Below are 16,780 nucleotides of genomic sequence, written 5' to 3'. Positions count from 1 at the left end.
TCAACAATATTCTACAAACCAGCCTACTTATGATGTAACGCCAACAGGACAATGTACAATGTCTTAGAATGGAATTCAGCAGTTCTTACTGAATCCTCAACCTGTCTTTTTCATTTATCTCCTACCAACCACAACCCCGCACTCCAGGTACCAAAATGTGAAGCTGCTTCAAAGCTGTGTCTTTGCTGGTGGGGTTGTCTCTGCTTGGAACGTCACTTCCACTGCCACTCATTCAACCCAGCAAACCCCCTCCAAAGATAAGTTCCAGTGCTGCCACTTCTCTGTAGTTTTTCATGACCCTCCAAGGCAGAATTAATTGTTCCTTTCTCCTTGTCCCTGTGTCCACATACACACAAAAGAAATTTTAAATTTGTGCTTCAATCTTTTCAACTAAATAATGAGATATGGAAGAATGGAATGCTTTCTTGAAAAATATCTTTATCTCCAGTGTCTAGGGAAGGAAGGAAGGAAGGAAGGGAGGAAGGAAGGAAGGAAGGAAGGAAGGAAGGAAGGAAGGAAGGAAGGAAGGAAGGAAGGAAGGGAGGAAGGAGGGAGAGAAAGAAAGAAGAAAGAGAAAGAAAGAGAGAAGGAAGGAAGGAAGGAAGGAAGGAAGGAAGGAAGGAAGGAAGGAAGGAAGGAAGGAAGGAAGGAGAAAGAAAGAAAAAGAACCAGAGGGAAGGAAGGAAGGAAGGAAGGAAGGAAGGAAGGAAGGAAGGAAGGAAGGAAGGAAGGAAAGAAAGAAAGAAAGAAAGAAAGAAAGAAAGAAAGAAAGAAAGAAAGAAAGAAAGAAAGAAAGAAAGAAAGAAAGAGAGAGAGAGAGAAAGAAAGAAAAAGAAACAGAGAGAAAGAAAAGGAGAGGAGGGAGAGAGGGAAGAAAGAAAGGAAGGAAGGGAGAGAGGGATGGAAGGAGAGAGGGAGAACAGGGAAAGGAAAAGGAAAGGGAGAAGAAGGAAAGGGGAAGAAAAGAAAAGGAAAGACAGCAACTTAAACTGATGGCAGTTCATCTATCTGTCACACAACAGTCCATTCAGGCAAGGGTCCAGGCCTTCCTCGCCCTGGCCCCCCGTTGTGTGCCCCAGTTGGCTACTCTAGGTCTTATCTCCCAGCCAGCAGGATGTGGAGAAAGGACCAGGTGAGTGCCCTCACAATCCTTTTAATGGCAAGGCCTAGGAGTGGCACACATCACTTCTACCATGTATCATTGACCATAACCTTATAGCCACACCAGCAATAACAGAGGGCTGGATCCTACACTTCCCACAAAAGTAAAAAATATATTGAATGAATTGACATTTATTCCACAAACATTGTGTGATTGAGACTTTCAGCAGTTACTTCTTTTAATATTCTCTGACTAGATATCATCAGCTTGGTAGCTGGGGTTCACCAAGCCACTGGAGAGGTTACATAATCTTACCGAGGTCTCAGCATCTCCTTTATTCAGCCAGAACTAATTCCAAGTCTGTTTGATTCCAAAACTACTGTTCTTCCTGGTACATTATTATTTTGTTTCTTTATTAAATTCCTAAAAATTAAAATTTAAAACTGTAAAGCATTTACTTCCAAGAGTTCTGAATTTTTAAAAATAATTCTTAGTGAAATAAATAATATCTCTTATGCCTTCAAATACAGGTTTAGTAGAAAATATTGTCAGGTAGTTTTAGAATAAGTTCTGTCTCTGGACTTCTGGGACTAGTTAAGTAAATAACCAGTATTAATAATGCTTCCATTTGTTCCCACATAAATTATGACAGCAATAGTTATTGTCTTTCAAACATTTCTAGATCTTAGAGAACAGACCTTTTTGTGACAGGAAACTGGAAAAAATATCCACCCATACTATTCACACAAAAAAATGGTGATATTGTTTGCTAGGGGCAAGGTCAAAAGAAATAATTCTACCCTTTCTTCATATGATGAGAAAATAAATGGAAATATGACAAGATGTGCTTATTTTTTAGGAAAACTAATGAGGCAATCAACTGCATGACTTTCTGCTAGGAAGATTGAACTGGAATTGGAGCACCCAGGTTCACTGTCACATACAGGATTGAAGCCTTCACATCTGACACTCAACTTTGCAGGACACAAGGGACCAAAAGGGAGGAATTTCCCCCTGTGGGGCATCAAGGAGTTTTGTAAAAGGGGTATGGGGTCTTTCAACTGAGAGACATGAAAGAGGGCCGCGGAGAGGGGACATTTGGAAAGGTCTCTTTTTGGAAAACCGAAGCCATAAACAAACCCTTCCCTTCTTTGGTTAAGAGTATGAATAGATTAGATTCAGTGACAGCCTTTGTTCTCTTTCATATTCTATTGCTTTTTTGAGAGTTACTGCAGCTTAAGAAAATAACTTTGTATATTTCCATTATAGAGGGTTTGGTCTGGGGAAGACATACATGACAGTAGGTATTCAAGGAAAGGATGGCGGCTGCTCTCCAAACATCTTTCCAGGGCTACAGAGCAGGGGCTGGGTGGAGGTGGAGCTGGAGGTCAAATCTTTCGATGAAATCCTCCAGCCCCGCTTTGCCATCCACCCTCCCACCATCACCCATGATAAGCGTGGAGCATTGTTCAGGACAGAAAAGAAGAAACTCCTTCACGTCAGGCTATATGCATGTGGTAAGCCCAGCTAAAAGTAATGGACACGTGAGCAAAATGTTGAGGATTTAGAATTCCAGGTGCCTCTCAGTGAAAGTCGCAATGGTTAACTGAATAGAATACACAATCAAATAGTATAAGTAGGCCGGGTGCGGTGGCTCACACCTGTAATCCCATCACTTTGGGAGGCCAAGGTGGGCAGATCATGAGGTCAAGAGATCGAGACCATCCTGGCCAACATGGTGAAACCCTGTCTCTACTAGAAATACAAAAATTACCTGGGCATGGTGGCATGTGCCTGTAGTCCCAGGTATTCAGGTGGCTGAGGCAGGAGAATCACCTGAATCTGGGAGGCGGAGGTTGCATTGAGCTAAGATCGTGCCACTGCACTCCAGCCTGGTGACAAAGTGAGCAAAGCGAGACTCCGTGTCAAAAAAAAAAAAAAAAAAAAAAAAGTACAAGTAGTTTTTTTCTTTAGAATTCAATATCAGCTAAAAGGCTTCTACTGATTATGTTTTATTACCTCGTTTGTTATGCATCTATTGTAAAGTGCTTTTAAATTATAATGAATTCGTTTTCCCTCCACGGAAGTGTCACCTGAACATACTTAGCTGGCCCATCAGTGCCACAAATATGTAATTATTTATCTTATTAAGAAGTTTCGTTACCTTTTACACATTGCATAGTGCTTTTTCATTAGCTTTGCCTGAAAAAAAAAAAAAAAGTAAACTATTGTAAAGTAAGAAGTTCTTAGCCATGGTTATATACTCACAAAATTCTAAAGTTTCTTGGGCCTCTGGATCCTGCTAAGAATTTTGCCTTTGATCTACAGATCAAAGACCACAGCAAGAATCTCATTAAAGCTATGAAACTTCTCTCTAGAAAATGAACGTAAACAGAGAATGCTCCATAAAATTTCAGGGGTTTTATGGATCCCCAGAAAGCTAGTCTATGGAACCGCAGATGAAGAAACTCTGGTTTTTAAAAGGATTTTGAAAATTCTTGATAAATTATGTACAACAATAAATTTTCTGATACTCTACACTTGACTTTTTCAGGTATTCATGCATAAGGCAAATATCTATCACTGTAATGGCAAAGATGACGGAGGTAATTTCAATCTGGATTTTGTTGGTTGAAAAAATAAATAAAGTCCTATCTTTCCAATCTTTTTATATCAACCAAAGATACACTGTTCAGTCCCTTCTCCCAGGTAAATTTTACATGAAAAAAGAAATTACTTTGGTCATTGCAGCAATATCAAATCCTAAAGAATTGAGAAAGCATGTCATGGTCTGAGATATATTGGGTGCTTATTCTTTGCCAGACATTGTGCTAAGCACTTTACATGCATTTTTGCACTTAATTCTCAGAATAAGCATATGAGAAAGTTACTAGTGTATTTTTTAAATCTCCATCTCACATATAAGGAAATTGAGAGGAACTCAGTAATTTGGCTGAGATCACACTGTTGGTAAATGATGATGCTGGAACTCAACTTTTCTTTTGCAATTTGGCAGCCAGGCAAAAGTCATCAGAAACAGGTGTCTTTTATCTAAAGTTCTATGAAAGAGGAGCAGTTTTACTTTATCTCAAAGAAACAAATGACATAAATCAATTTGCACCTGCCCTTGATTTTGTGCAAATTTATTTATAATGAATTGCGAAGGAAGGGGAGGCAGCCCTAAATTCAGAGAATTTGAAATAATCTTAAATCAGATATGTAACATGCAATCCCATTTGTCCAGAAAAGAGGCCAAAGGCAGAACAGTAAATATTTTCCACAGCAAAATGATCACAAGGGTGCACAGAGTTTTCCGATCTCGAGGATTCTTCCCATTTAAATGGAAACTGCAAATCACCAGGTTATCATGTGGTATAAGTCTTGAGTCTATCAATCTCTTTCACTCTTCATTTGCCTTAGATTGATTTGACTTTGTGATAATGCATCGTTCTGATCACACTGTGCCATTGTTGATATGGAGTCTCCAGAGAAAACTGCAAACAGATAAAGAAGGCTGGCAGCTCAATCTTAATAGAGTCTCAGGATGAAGAATAGTAATACTTGGGACATCACAAACATAATAGTGGTGCCCAAGAGAACTTTCAAGATATAAGCCCGCAATAAAATATATGTAGAAGTGAATGGTAAGGCAGAAACTCAAAACGAATTATTATAACCACTTCAATTCATCGCAAAGTTTTGCTCCTAAGGACATAATATTCAGATGCCTACTGAGCATTTAAATATGCAGCTAAATATGCACCACAGTGGTTAATCAAGTTGAAATACAGGGTTGGGGTTTGTATACGTGAGAAGCTGAAGTCCAGAACAGGTGAATTACTTGAGGTCTCACTGAAAATTGGCGGTGGTAGGGCTTATTCCAATGTCTGCTCACCATACCTCATTCCTATTCCAGTCTATTCTAGACCAAGGGTCAGCAAGCTTTTCCTTTAAAAGTCAGATAGCAAATAATTTAAGCTTTCAGTTCATTTTGTCTCTGTATCAATTACCGGGGTCTGCCATTGTATCATGGAGCCAGCCATAGATGATAATAATGAATGGGTATGTGTTCCAATAAAACTTTATTTATAAAACAGACAGCTGGCTGGATTTTGCTGGCAGATAGCAGTTTGCATCCCCTGCCCTAGACTGTAAATTTCAGCTCTGCCATTCATTAATTATAGGTTGTAATTTAGTTAGTAGTCTCTTTCAACCTCAGTTTTATCCCCCAATGAAGTATACTATTTTCCCAATAGTGGAAGTAATTTTTCTCGGGTAAATTGTTGAAAACGGCTTTCAATAGAATATAGTTTGGGGAATATCAGTCTTTAGATTTATAAAATCTTATACAAATTTGTGTGTATGAGTGTAAATACACAAATATAATTTATTGAATACCTATAATGTGCTACATACCCTAGCAAACACTTAAAAATAACAAATTTGATCCTAAAAACTATCTTTCAGTGTAAATGCCAGGTGGTTGAAAGACATTAGTGAGTTTGCGAAAGCCGCATAGCACCCAAGTTGTGGAACTGAGATCAGTTACTCCTTAAAAGCTTCACTCTACACTATGCTGTCTTTTCATTGTCTTGATGAAGACAAATTACTGATGTCCTTGGGAGTTTCATGCATGTGGAGTACAAGTCATTTCTCTGGCAGACAACCTTCTGCCCACACTGAAACATGCACTGGGCCATGTTTTATCAGTGAGTGAAGCAACAGCACTAAAATGTAGTGTTCATGCTAGTGTGTGCTCCCATTCTAGTCCAGCTTCCTTTTATACTTTTAGTGGCAGTGACTGTTAAGAGGACTCTGGTCTTAGAAATTTTCCCTCTACCTGAAAGATTTGGGGATCTCTGAAGAACAGAAACACCTTGGGGCTGAGAAACAGGAATGCAAGAGGCAAAAATATACATCATCAAGACACCCTATAAGAGAAACAGCCAGGGAGGGACACCACTGGGCTGGGTTGGGAGAGGGCTCCTGGGGAGCCGGTATCCAAAGAATGCACTGAAGACCATCTGGAGCCCAGTGTTGCAAGGGAAGCCCTCATTGTTTCCCTCATGGCCATTATATCCCGGGAAGAGAAGGGTAATACTAAAAAGCCACACTTCATCCCCCAATAAAGTAAATGCAGCAGAGTCTAGGAATTTATTTTGCTTACAGTTTGATTTCCTGGCCTGTTTATTTCTCAGAAAGAAGAAAAGGAATTTGAAAGTGAGAAATATTTACTTATGTGGGAATAAATATGCATGAAAATGCTAAACAAAAGTGCAAAACCAGTATTTATACCCTTTTGCATGAATTTTAAGCAATGTGAATCAAGAAAGCTCTAACATTAACATTCTGACTCTTTATAACGGGACAGGGAATACAGTAATATATATATACTTAAATTTTATTCTATGTATGAATAGATGCATATTATGTCAATGAATTTTTTGATGAAATAACTATTTTTTCTTGTAAATCTAATAAAAACAGTTTGAGATTATCAAAATTAAGGGATCAAGCTACCGCATAACAAAGTAAAACATTCTAATCTGTATATGTAAATGAGGTAACAGCAACACATTCAACATCTGTTAAATTCACAAAATATAATATTCATTTCATAATGTTTAAAATACAGGCATGAGTATTATGGAGAGGAATATAACTACACAGAGAGAACTCTATGTGACATTTTATCATTTCATATTTACACTCAGCTATATGTGTAAATAAACAGGTATTTTAATATCTGTACCAAATGAAAAAAATATATATTGCACTAGCCTGAGCTTTGATGCACATGGTTTATATATGTAGTTTAATTTCAAAAAGAAAACGATCGAGAGCCTGGAGTTTATCAAAGTTATACCTAGAGAAATGAGAAATTATCACCTTAGCCACCTTCCCTGTTGAAAAGAAGTCTAGAAATGCATTCATTTTATGTCAGCAGAAAACACACCCTTGCCTGGTAAATGGTTACATATTGTAAAATATAGATTGTCTTTAATTAATAAAAAGAAAGACATTGCCTTTCCAAGTCTGGGAATGTTATCTTATAATTTTGTCACAACTGATCTTTATTTAATTGTTCCATTTTAAGGATTATTTATCTTGTTTTTGCCTCTTTGATTGCCTCCTTCTAGTGTATTATAAATTGAAACCACTATTAGCAACATCACTAATTTCCCCTAAAGATCATCTGAGCTTTCAAGCTGAAACATTGCACTCAGTTTTATTTTTCATAAAATTGAAATGGTTTTAGATGGCTAATTTTTATCATCTTTAATGCAAGCCTCAAAGGTAGCCTGTTTTTTAACAAATAAGTAATTGCTTGGACTGAAATTTTTAACTGCCATATTTCAAAGGGAAGATAATGCTAAAAGGGTGTTGGTTATAATAATTAAGCCCTTTGTTCAATCAAAAATAGACTCTAGCTAAAGGCCACTAAACTTCACAAGGTATATAACAAATCATATTTCAATTTAATGAACACAATTTTTTTTCTGTGTTTAGTATTTGTCATTTAGATGCATAAATAGAGAACTAGATTAGGAATAAATTAAGCATAGAGATAATTTGTGGCAGTTCTGATCAATTATATCTATATGCACTGTGATTACATGAAATGAAAGGGCCATTTGCATATAAGGCTGATAAATGGCTCTAAGTCCAGAAAGAGTTTGATCTGCAGACCAGCTCTCTTTCTTTTTTCACCCAGGAAGAAAGGAAAGAAAGAAAGAAAGAAAGAAAAGAAAGAAAGAAAGAAAGAAAGAAAGAAAGAAAGAAAGAAAGAAAGAAAGAAAGAAAGAAAGGAAGGAAGGAAGGAAGGAAGGAAGGAAGGAAGGAAGGAAGGAAGGAAGGAAGGAAGGAAGGAAGGAAGGAAGGAAGGAAGGAAGGAGAGAAAGAAAGGAAAGAGAGAAAGAAAGAAAGAAAGAAAGAAAGAAAGAAAGAAAGAAAGAAAGAAAGAAAGAAAGAAAGAAAGAAAGAAAGAAAGAAAGAAAGAGAGAGAGAGAGAAAGAAAGAAAAGGAAAGAGAAAAATCAACTGTTTAACTAGAAAACCTTTACCTAATATTTCAAATGAAATTTAAAATATTACAGCACTAGGTGACGTTCAATCATTAGGATTAAACACAACAAGATAAATGTTCAAAAGACAGAACTAAAAACTAAAGGCATGTGACACAGTTCATTGATGGGGAGGAGACTTGCCTGGGTGATGTAGAGAAGAAATGATACGGTGCAGAGGATGATAAAATTGAAACCGAAACCTACAACTACTCGACGGAAGGGTGAGAATGGAGTATTTACTCTGCTGGCAGTGGGGAGCCATTGTGGATCTCAACAGGGACTTACGTGATGCAGGCAACATTTCTGAAGAGTGATCTGGCAGATGTTGGCAGGAAAGACTGAACAGAGAAGGCTTTGAACATAGGGTTGCAAGGAAAGAATCATCTCAGTGGCTAAAGAGCACTAATGAGAAGTTGCTGAACAACACAACCAGGTGTATTAGTCCGTTTTCACACTGCTATAAAGATATTACCTGAGACTGGAATAATTTATAAACAAAAGAGGTTTAATTGACTCACAGTTCCAAATGGCTGAGAAGGCCTCAGGAAACTCATGATGGTGGCAGAAGGTGAAGGGGAAGCAAGAAATATCCCACAGTGGTGGCAGGCGAGAGAAAGGGGGAAGCTCCAGATACTTATCAAACAACCAGATCTCATGAGAACTCAGTCACTATCACGAGCACAGCATGGGGGAAACTGCCCCCCAGATCCAATCGCCTTCTACCCGGTCCCTCCTTCAACACGTGGGGATTACAATTCAGATTACAATTGGAGATTAGATTTGGGTAGGGACACAGCCAAACCAGGTCACTAGAAAAGGATGTTTTGAGAGATATTATGAAGGAAAAGTTGACAAGACATCTTTCAGTTGAAAATAAAAATGAGAAGTTTCTAGAATTAACTAGGGAAGTGATTTGGGGACAGGAAAGGCTATTTCTGCAAATCAGTTGAGATGGTATAAATTGTGCCATAGTAACAGAGTCCCCAGATCTCCTATGCATAAAACACCAAAGTGTTTTTTTGTTGTTCTGTTGCCCACATACACTACTTGTCCATGGTGGTCAGCTGGTATCTGCTCTTCCTTAACAGCCTCACTCAGGGTCACTGCTGATAGCTGCTGCAGAAAGAAGAGAGAAGGGGAAACACACTGTGTCTACAGCTTCTGCATAAAAGGGACATGAGACTTCCTGTTATGTTCCACTAAGAAAAGCAAGCCACGTGGCTCTGCCTGGCTTCAAGTGGATGGATGCTGGTGATTAGTAATATATCACTTTCTCCTTTTGTGGTGGGCCTAGGTATTTTATATGTAAGAACATTTTTTAGACCAGGTTCTTCAGAATATGAAAAGCAATTTATTGCTTTCATCTCTTAGAGACAAATAAATAAGTGTACCTAAGTAAATGTGAAAAGAAATAGAAATGTGTGGGAGTGATAAGGAACACCCCTAGCTATGTAGTCAGTTTCTTAAATATCCAGTCTCCTAAATACATAGTTTGCCATCTAATAGGACTTTGTACAAATTAGTTTCATATGGCTGCTGCAATAGATAACCACAAACTTGATGTCTTAACATACTGTACATTTATTCTTACAGTTCTCGAGGTTAGAAGTTCAAAATCTGTTTTACTGGGCCAAAATCAAGGTGTCAGGAGGGCTGCACTCCTTTTGTAGACTGTAGGGGAGAATCTGTTCCTAGCTTTTTCCAGTTTTTGGTGGCTGGCAGCATTTCTTGGCTTGTGATTGCATCACTCCAGTCTTTGGCAGTGGGGAGCCACTGTGGATTTCAACAGGGACTTGTGTGATGCAGGCAACATTTTAAGAGTGAACTAGCAGCTGTTGGCAGAAGAGACTGAACAGAGAAGGGTCTGATCATAGAGTCACAAGGGAAGAAAAATCATAGTGACTCAAGAGCACTAATTGGAAGTTGCTGAACATAAGAGTTGGCAGTGGTCATGGCTAGGAAAGGATGTTTTAAGAGATATTGTCATTGCCTCCATGGTCACATGGTCTCCTCTTCAGTGTAAATTCTCTCTCTGCCTCTTTTGCATAAGGACTCCTGTTACTATATTTGGGCCCACACCGATAACCCAACAAAATTGCCCCATCTCAAAATCCTTTATATTTCCACATATGCAAAATCATTTTTGCCGTTCACAAGTTCCCAGGATAAGGACCTCCTTATCCTTGGGGGCCATTATCCAGCCTACGGCATTCATCATGGAATTACTTCTGTGGCTCCCACTGTGTTTAGATAAGCACAGGAAATAAAATCAACCAATGCACCACTAACATAGACCTATGTTCAAAAATATCAGCCACAAGAAGCCTCTAAAAGAATGTTCTAATATGAGGAAAGAAGGCATCATTTTGTTTAAGGTTAGGAGGAAAGGTCAACTAAAATTCATCTAGCTTTAAAAATAGTTGGTCAAGGATGATTCTTGTGGTTGTTGTTGTTGTTAACTTTCTCAAAATCATTGAATTTATTTATTCAGAAAATTGTTTAAGTATTAAAAAAAATTGTTTTAATAATGTCAACTTTATTTTAGATTCAGGGGGTACATGTTTATGTTTGTTACATGAGTAAGTTGCATGATGCTGGGTTTTGGGGTATAATCCATCCTAGTGAGCACAGTACCCAACAGTCAGTTTTTCAACCCTTATTCCCCTCCCTACCTCCCCTGTCTAGTAGTCCCCAGTGTCTGTAGTTGCCAAGAGATGATTCTTGAAGGAAGGGAGGGTGCTCCTGCAGGTTGGCAGCCATCATTCGCACAGTATGAATATTTATCCAGATGAATGAACAACAGTTTGAGGCTCAGATTATGTGCAAGGTCAGTTTGCAGGTAAAGAACACGCGCAGGTAAAGAGGACAGTTATGAGGATCTAATGCAAAATTCTCAGGTTTTCAGCATCTCTTTAAAAAAAAATCTGTTTCTATTCATAGACTTCCAGTTGTAAAAGAGCCATTGTCTAAGGAATGGAGTAACTTCTGCTATCCTTGTAGTTTCTCTGTAAGTTTGACTCTGCTCTTGAACCTGTTGTTCCAGGGATCTAAGGAGAATAGAAAGAAACTAAGGAAAGTCTGACATGTATACATTAGAAAAGGAAAAAAGCTTTCTGCACAAAAAAAATTAGATCTAGAAAGGCAGAAAGTGAAGGAAGGGAATAAAAGTTATGCCAGGCTAAAGAACAAATGGGGAAAATGGGGAAAGATAATTTAAATCATTTTTCTTGCTGTTAAGAATATAATTTTTATTTGCCTCTCTTCTAAAGACTTCAGATAAAAATATATATATTGCCATGGCTAGACACAAATTCCCTACAGAGAAACTTCCCTCTAATTATCTAAATTTTACACTAAAGTCGGTGAAATAGTGTAAGTTCCAAATTTCAGCAACTCTTCTCTTGAATATTTTTATGTAACATATTGGAGGTTGTAGTTTTTCTCATTGGGTAGGTGTTTCCCAATTATAATTTTACTTTAAATTTTCCTTAAGTGTAAAAATGATTTTAATTGATAGTGTCTGTGAGCAACACAATTTGGGGTATTCAAACATACCTGAATGATAGTAGATCATATTGATTGGTCAGCAATTAACCGTAATTAGAAACAAAACAAAATGAAGCAAAAGATAAAATGATCAATTTGTTAATATAAATAGACACATCTTAAGATTTCATTTTTTCTTGAAAATCCTATCTGTCCTAAACTCAAAGGATGTTGTTGAATATTATAATCACATCCTAAACAATCTCTAGCATTCTCCCTAAATTATCACACAAATTGTTGTGTACGGAGTAAAGACAACCAGGCTCTGTCTAGGTTTAATGGAAAAGCCCATTCTGGGAGGTAGCTGGATCAATGGGATCTTCAACTGTAAATAATACATATCATCCTTCTGAATTTTTCTACAGATTGGTTTACAACCCTTCATATTCATTATCTTATTTTGACCTCACAAAATCCCCAGCATTAGTCAGAATAGCCATTGCATCCTGTTTTGTTAAAAAAAAAAAAAAGAAAGAAAGAAAAAGAAAAAGTGCTTATAAAACTGCTGTCATTTTTGTTTACTGCAGAGCAAAGTCTAGAACCCAGGTGTTCTACTGCTCCCACATTGGCTTGCACCTTAATTCTGTAAAAAAAATACATATTGCCTTTTTTGGCTAGCAAATAGCTCATACTTCAAAAGTTCCAAGGGCATACTTTTCTTTCAAAATCCTTAACAACTGAAAAATCCATCTGGTCTCTGAAAATTGGTCCCAGAATATAAGGACAGTGCTGGTCAGAAGTAGATTCTGGGCTGGTGGGCTACAAAAATCTAGTCTATGTCCTATGCAGAAGACACTTGTGCTGTCTAGTCTGATTTTCCATGCAACCCAAGTGCACAGTTTCCACTCAGCTTGGAACCCAAATAAAACCCAAGAAAAATGTTCAAGCAAGCCTTTCCCAATGGTTACTTCTAAGCAGCCTGCTCATATGCCACTGCCACCCTTTAGCACATTGCTCTAACTTCATTAAACACTTTTAAGAATGTACATATATATATGTGTGTGTGTGTGAAAACTCTTTATTTAATAAAACCTTATGCTTTAGGCATTATGTTATATTTCCAAGAACTTTAGTCATTTTTCACATTAAAGTCTTGAACTTTCCTAATTAAACTGTGAATATTAAAATAATCCTGTGTAAATAGCAAATAACATAACTGGAAGTGAGTGACATTCAGTGGACATTCATAATCACTTATTGCCCACCCCCTTAAATATACACACCACAAATATAATCTCCATAATGTTCCCTACTCTATTTATCGTTCAATACATTCTATGCATCTATTATTACATACTAATGGGCTGTGTAATATCCTTTCCAGATTTCATTGTATGTATTTTATTAAAATGAATAGATTCAATTATAGAAAAAAAATTAAGTCCTTGCCTACTGCTGTTCATTTTCATTGTAAGTAGTTAAGCATTTATGTTTTGCACTCTTTGGTTTACTACATGTGTGATCTGATTCTCATTGGTAACTCTTTGCATATTGCCTTTATATTACAGGTAGTCCAGGTTGTGAATTTCTGAAATTATGTTATACACATTCCATTCTTAGCACATAAATAAGCATTTACCATCTTCAGAGTTTGCAACAGGAGAAAAATAATTTCATTCATTCATTCATTCATTCATTCATTTATGCCACAAGTATTTATTGTTTGCCTACTATGTATCAGGCACTGTCTTAGTCACTGATGATAGATTTGTGGAGAAAAAAGAGAGAGATAAATATCATTGCAGTGATGAAGTTCTAATTTGGGAAGACAGACTATAAATTAAAAAGTAAAATGTGTAATATGACAGATGGTGATACATACTAAAGAGAAAACTAAAGCACAAAAAAAGGTTGGAGAATTCCAAGGGTAGGCAGATTTTAAATAGATTGTTTGCCATTCCAGGATGGTATCCCTTCTGAAAAGACCTAAGGAAGATGAGAAAGCAAGCCATACAGGTATCTTGAAAACACCACATGCAAAACAAACAGTAAGTGCAAAAGCCCTGAGGCAGAAATGTGCACAGTGTCCTAAGATTAACCCAGGCAGGTATGCCAGAAGCAGAGTAAACCAAGGGGAGAGTAAAAGGAGATAAGGGCAGTGTTGATGGCCGTATCACCCTAAGCATGCCTGATCTTGTCTGATCTCAGAGGCTAAGGAGGGTCTGTCCTGGTTAGTACTTGAGTAGAAGATTTTAAGATCAACACACAAAAATTAATTATATTTCAATATCCTAACAGTAAACATGCAGAAACTTAAACACGCAATACCATTTATAATCACTCCTAAGAAAATAAAATACTTAGGAGAAAAGGGCAGGGAGGTCACAGTAAAAATTTGATAGGGCCTGAAATTTGACAGGGCCTAAGGACCATGATTTTTACTTTAAGTCACATAGGAAGCCTTGATTTGATTTACATTCTTTCTAAATAAATGTTAAGTCCAGTGACCCTCTAGACAGAGCATCCCTGCATGGTGACTCAGTGACCCAGGTGGCCTCTAGTTGTGGCTCTACTATTTCAACACTCAGTTGGCATATTCATTGACAAGGGGAAACTGAACTGGAAGATCCATAGGGGTCTCCTTCTTCCTTCTTCCTTCTTCTTCTTCTTTTTTTGAGACAGAGTCTTCCTCTGTCGCCCAGGCTGGAGTGCAGAGGCCCGATCTTGGCTCACTGCAACCTCCATCTCAAAGCGATTCTCCTGCCTCAGCCTCACAAGTAGCTGGGACTACAGGCACACACCACCAAGCCCAGCTAATTTCTGTATTTTTAGTAGAGACGGGGTTTCATCATGTTGGACAGGCTGGTCTCAAATTCCTGACCTCATGATCTGCCCGCCTCGGCCTCCCAAAGTGCTGGGATTATAGGCGTGAGCCACTCACCAGGCCGGGACTTTTTCTTCTACTCACAATCCATTGCCAACAAATAATCAGAAGACCCAGAAAATACAGTTCTCCCAGGAGAAATGGAAAATTAAATTTCACTGAGGACCAGTAATGTTTACTATTTGGGGCAAAGGTAGAAGCAGTGAGGCCAGGTAAGAGAAAATTGTAGTTAGCCAGAAGAGATGATGACCACTGTTTGAACCATGTTGGTAGCTGAAGACATATTCTGAATATATTTTGAAGGTAGGAACAATAGGATTTACTGATCAATTTTGAATGGGGGATTTTAGACAGGAGGTAAGTTGGAAGGATGGAGTTTCCCATTTACTGATTAGAGAAGACTTCAGAAGTAGTGCATTTAATGGAAATATCAAGAGTTTAGTTTTGAAACACTGAATCTAAAATTTCCATGGAATGCCCAACTTGAGATGTTGGGTAAGTAGCTGGATATATATGAGTCTGGAGTTCAAAAGATAGATAAATTTAGATATCATCCACATAGTGATACTATTTATAGCCATGTAACAAAGAGAGATATGTAAAAAGCATGTCTAGATTTTTTAAAAAAGAAAAATGGGTGGTAATTGGATTAGGATGTGGGAGAAATTTAGTATGTCTGTATGCTGATGAGACTAATCCAACAGAGAGAGAATAGAGGAATACACAGGCAAGGCAGGGGATATTCCTGGGGTGATATCTTTAGCAAAGGAAAAGAAATGGGTTCTGACACTTTGGTGGGGGGTTTCTCTCTGAGAAGAGCATCATAGTTTCATCCATTGAAATGGAGACAAGTCAAAATATCTGGGCACAAATGCAAGTAGGTGGGAAACTGTGATGATGGGAACCGGGGGGACATCCTTCTGATTGCTTCTGTTTTCTCAGTGAAATCGAATCAAAGTCACCATCTAGAATCAGAATGAAAGAGGTTTGAGGAGAGAGAGGTAAACTTGTTGTCTAGAGTGTTGTAAGAGAGTGAATGAACTAGGGGATGGAACACGATTTCCAGACTACTCTAGGGGACCCTTGTTAGTGATCATGAACTTGAAGTTAGGCCAATAAGCATTGTTGGATGTTTATCTCCAGCCATGGTCAACAGCATAGGTATAGGAGCAGGTGTGAAAGGGCCAAAAAGTTGGGTTTTAAGAAGTCTCATTTACATTAATCATGATCTTGTCACTAAAATTCTTGATTATGGTAATCATCTCCTTTCCCACAGATGCCCCTGAGACTGGGGAATCACTATAGAGTCTGCCTTCCACACTCCAGTCTAAATCTACTCGCTCTTTGGTTCCAAACCCATTGTCTATACCTAGTTTCCTCTTAGTGCCCACTGCCTCTGCCAGGACTGTTTATCTTATTCCTACTTGACCGTGAAGGACATGGCTCCAATTTTTCTCAAGTGCTCAGCAGCCTCTGGGCCAGTTTCTCACATCTCCACCTCTCCCTTCATGTTAAGGCCTGTCTGCAGCTCCCAGCCTGGATCAGCACCCTGAGTCAGGGAGTTCAGAATGTGGATTGGAGTGAAGAGTCCTGTCACAGAGACCCATTCTCTGATAAAATAAGAATGAAATGAACACCACTGAGAGAAGCAGCAAGAGATCTCGGGCCCCGTCTTACCACTCTGAGCCCCATCTGCTTTTCTGCTTCATCCAGGAGCCAGCGCAGAGACAGTCTGGATTGCAAGTGACGTGGGGTGACAAATTGCATCATAGAGCCTTTGCTCCTTACCTCAAATTGGACCGATTCTTTCACAGTCCAGATGGTTAATGCTGCTGCGAAGACCTCGGCAACATGTTGAGCTTACCACCCGAATTACTTGCTCCTGGAGAAATTTTAGAAATTGTTATCTAAACAAATGGGAGGTCAGCTTATTTAGTTGGGGAAAAAGAGTCTCTCCAGAAACATTTGGGCAGGTTTCAGCTTGGGCAAAAAGCATTTCATTCATTTCATTTTAACAGTCTCTGTTGAATAAGCATGAAAAATGTTTTTCATTAGTCCTTCTTCCATATTATACCTGACATGCAGAGGAAAACATGAATTTTTCCTGTGCTTAACAAATATTCTGTAGTGATATGGAGCAGCAGGAGAGATGCAAAAGGAATGGTAATTTTGCAAAATGAAAAGGCTTGGGCTAAAACAGCTCATTTATTCCCAGGAAGGAGCAAGACCATGCTAGCACTTG

At 38.2% G+C, this 16,780-nt stretch overlaps 1 long non-coding RNA gene across 2 annotated transcripts; it reads left to right on the top strand.

The window, feature by feature from the left end:
• The first annotated feature begins 8,100 nt into the window (after nt 1–8,100).
• On the top strand, nt 8,101–16,228 carry LOC105470134 (uncharacterized). Of its 2 annotated transcripts, none has more exons than XR_011608571.1 (3): nt 8,101–9,419; nt 13,618–13,670; nt 16,055–16,228. It is a non-coding gene; the product is annotated as an uncharacterized lncRNA (long non-coding RNA). The 2 variants fall into 2 exon arrangements; XR_011608570.1 differs by having other exon boundaries at nt 13,618–13,702.
• Nucleotides 16,229–16,780: the final 552 nt, after the last annotated feature.

This window comes from Macaca nemestrina, chromosome 10, assembly GCF_043159975.1.
Source record: "Macaca nemestrina isolate mMacNem1 chromosome 10, mMacNem.hap1, whole genome shotgun sequence".
Taxonomy (NCBI): Eukaryota; Metazoa; Chordata; class Mammalia; order Primates; family Cercopithecidae; genus Macaca; species Macaca nemestrina.
This window is presented reverse-complemented; position numbering and strand designations above follow the sequence as displayed.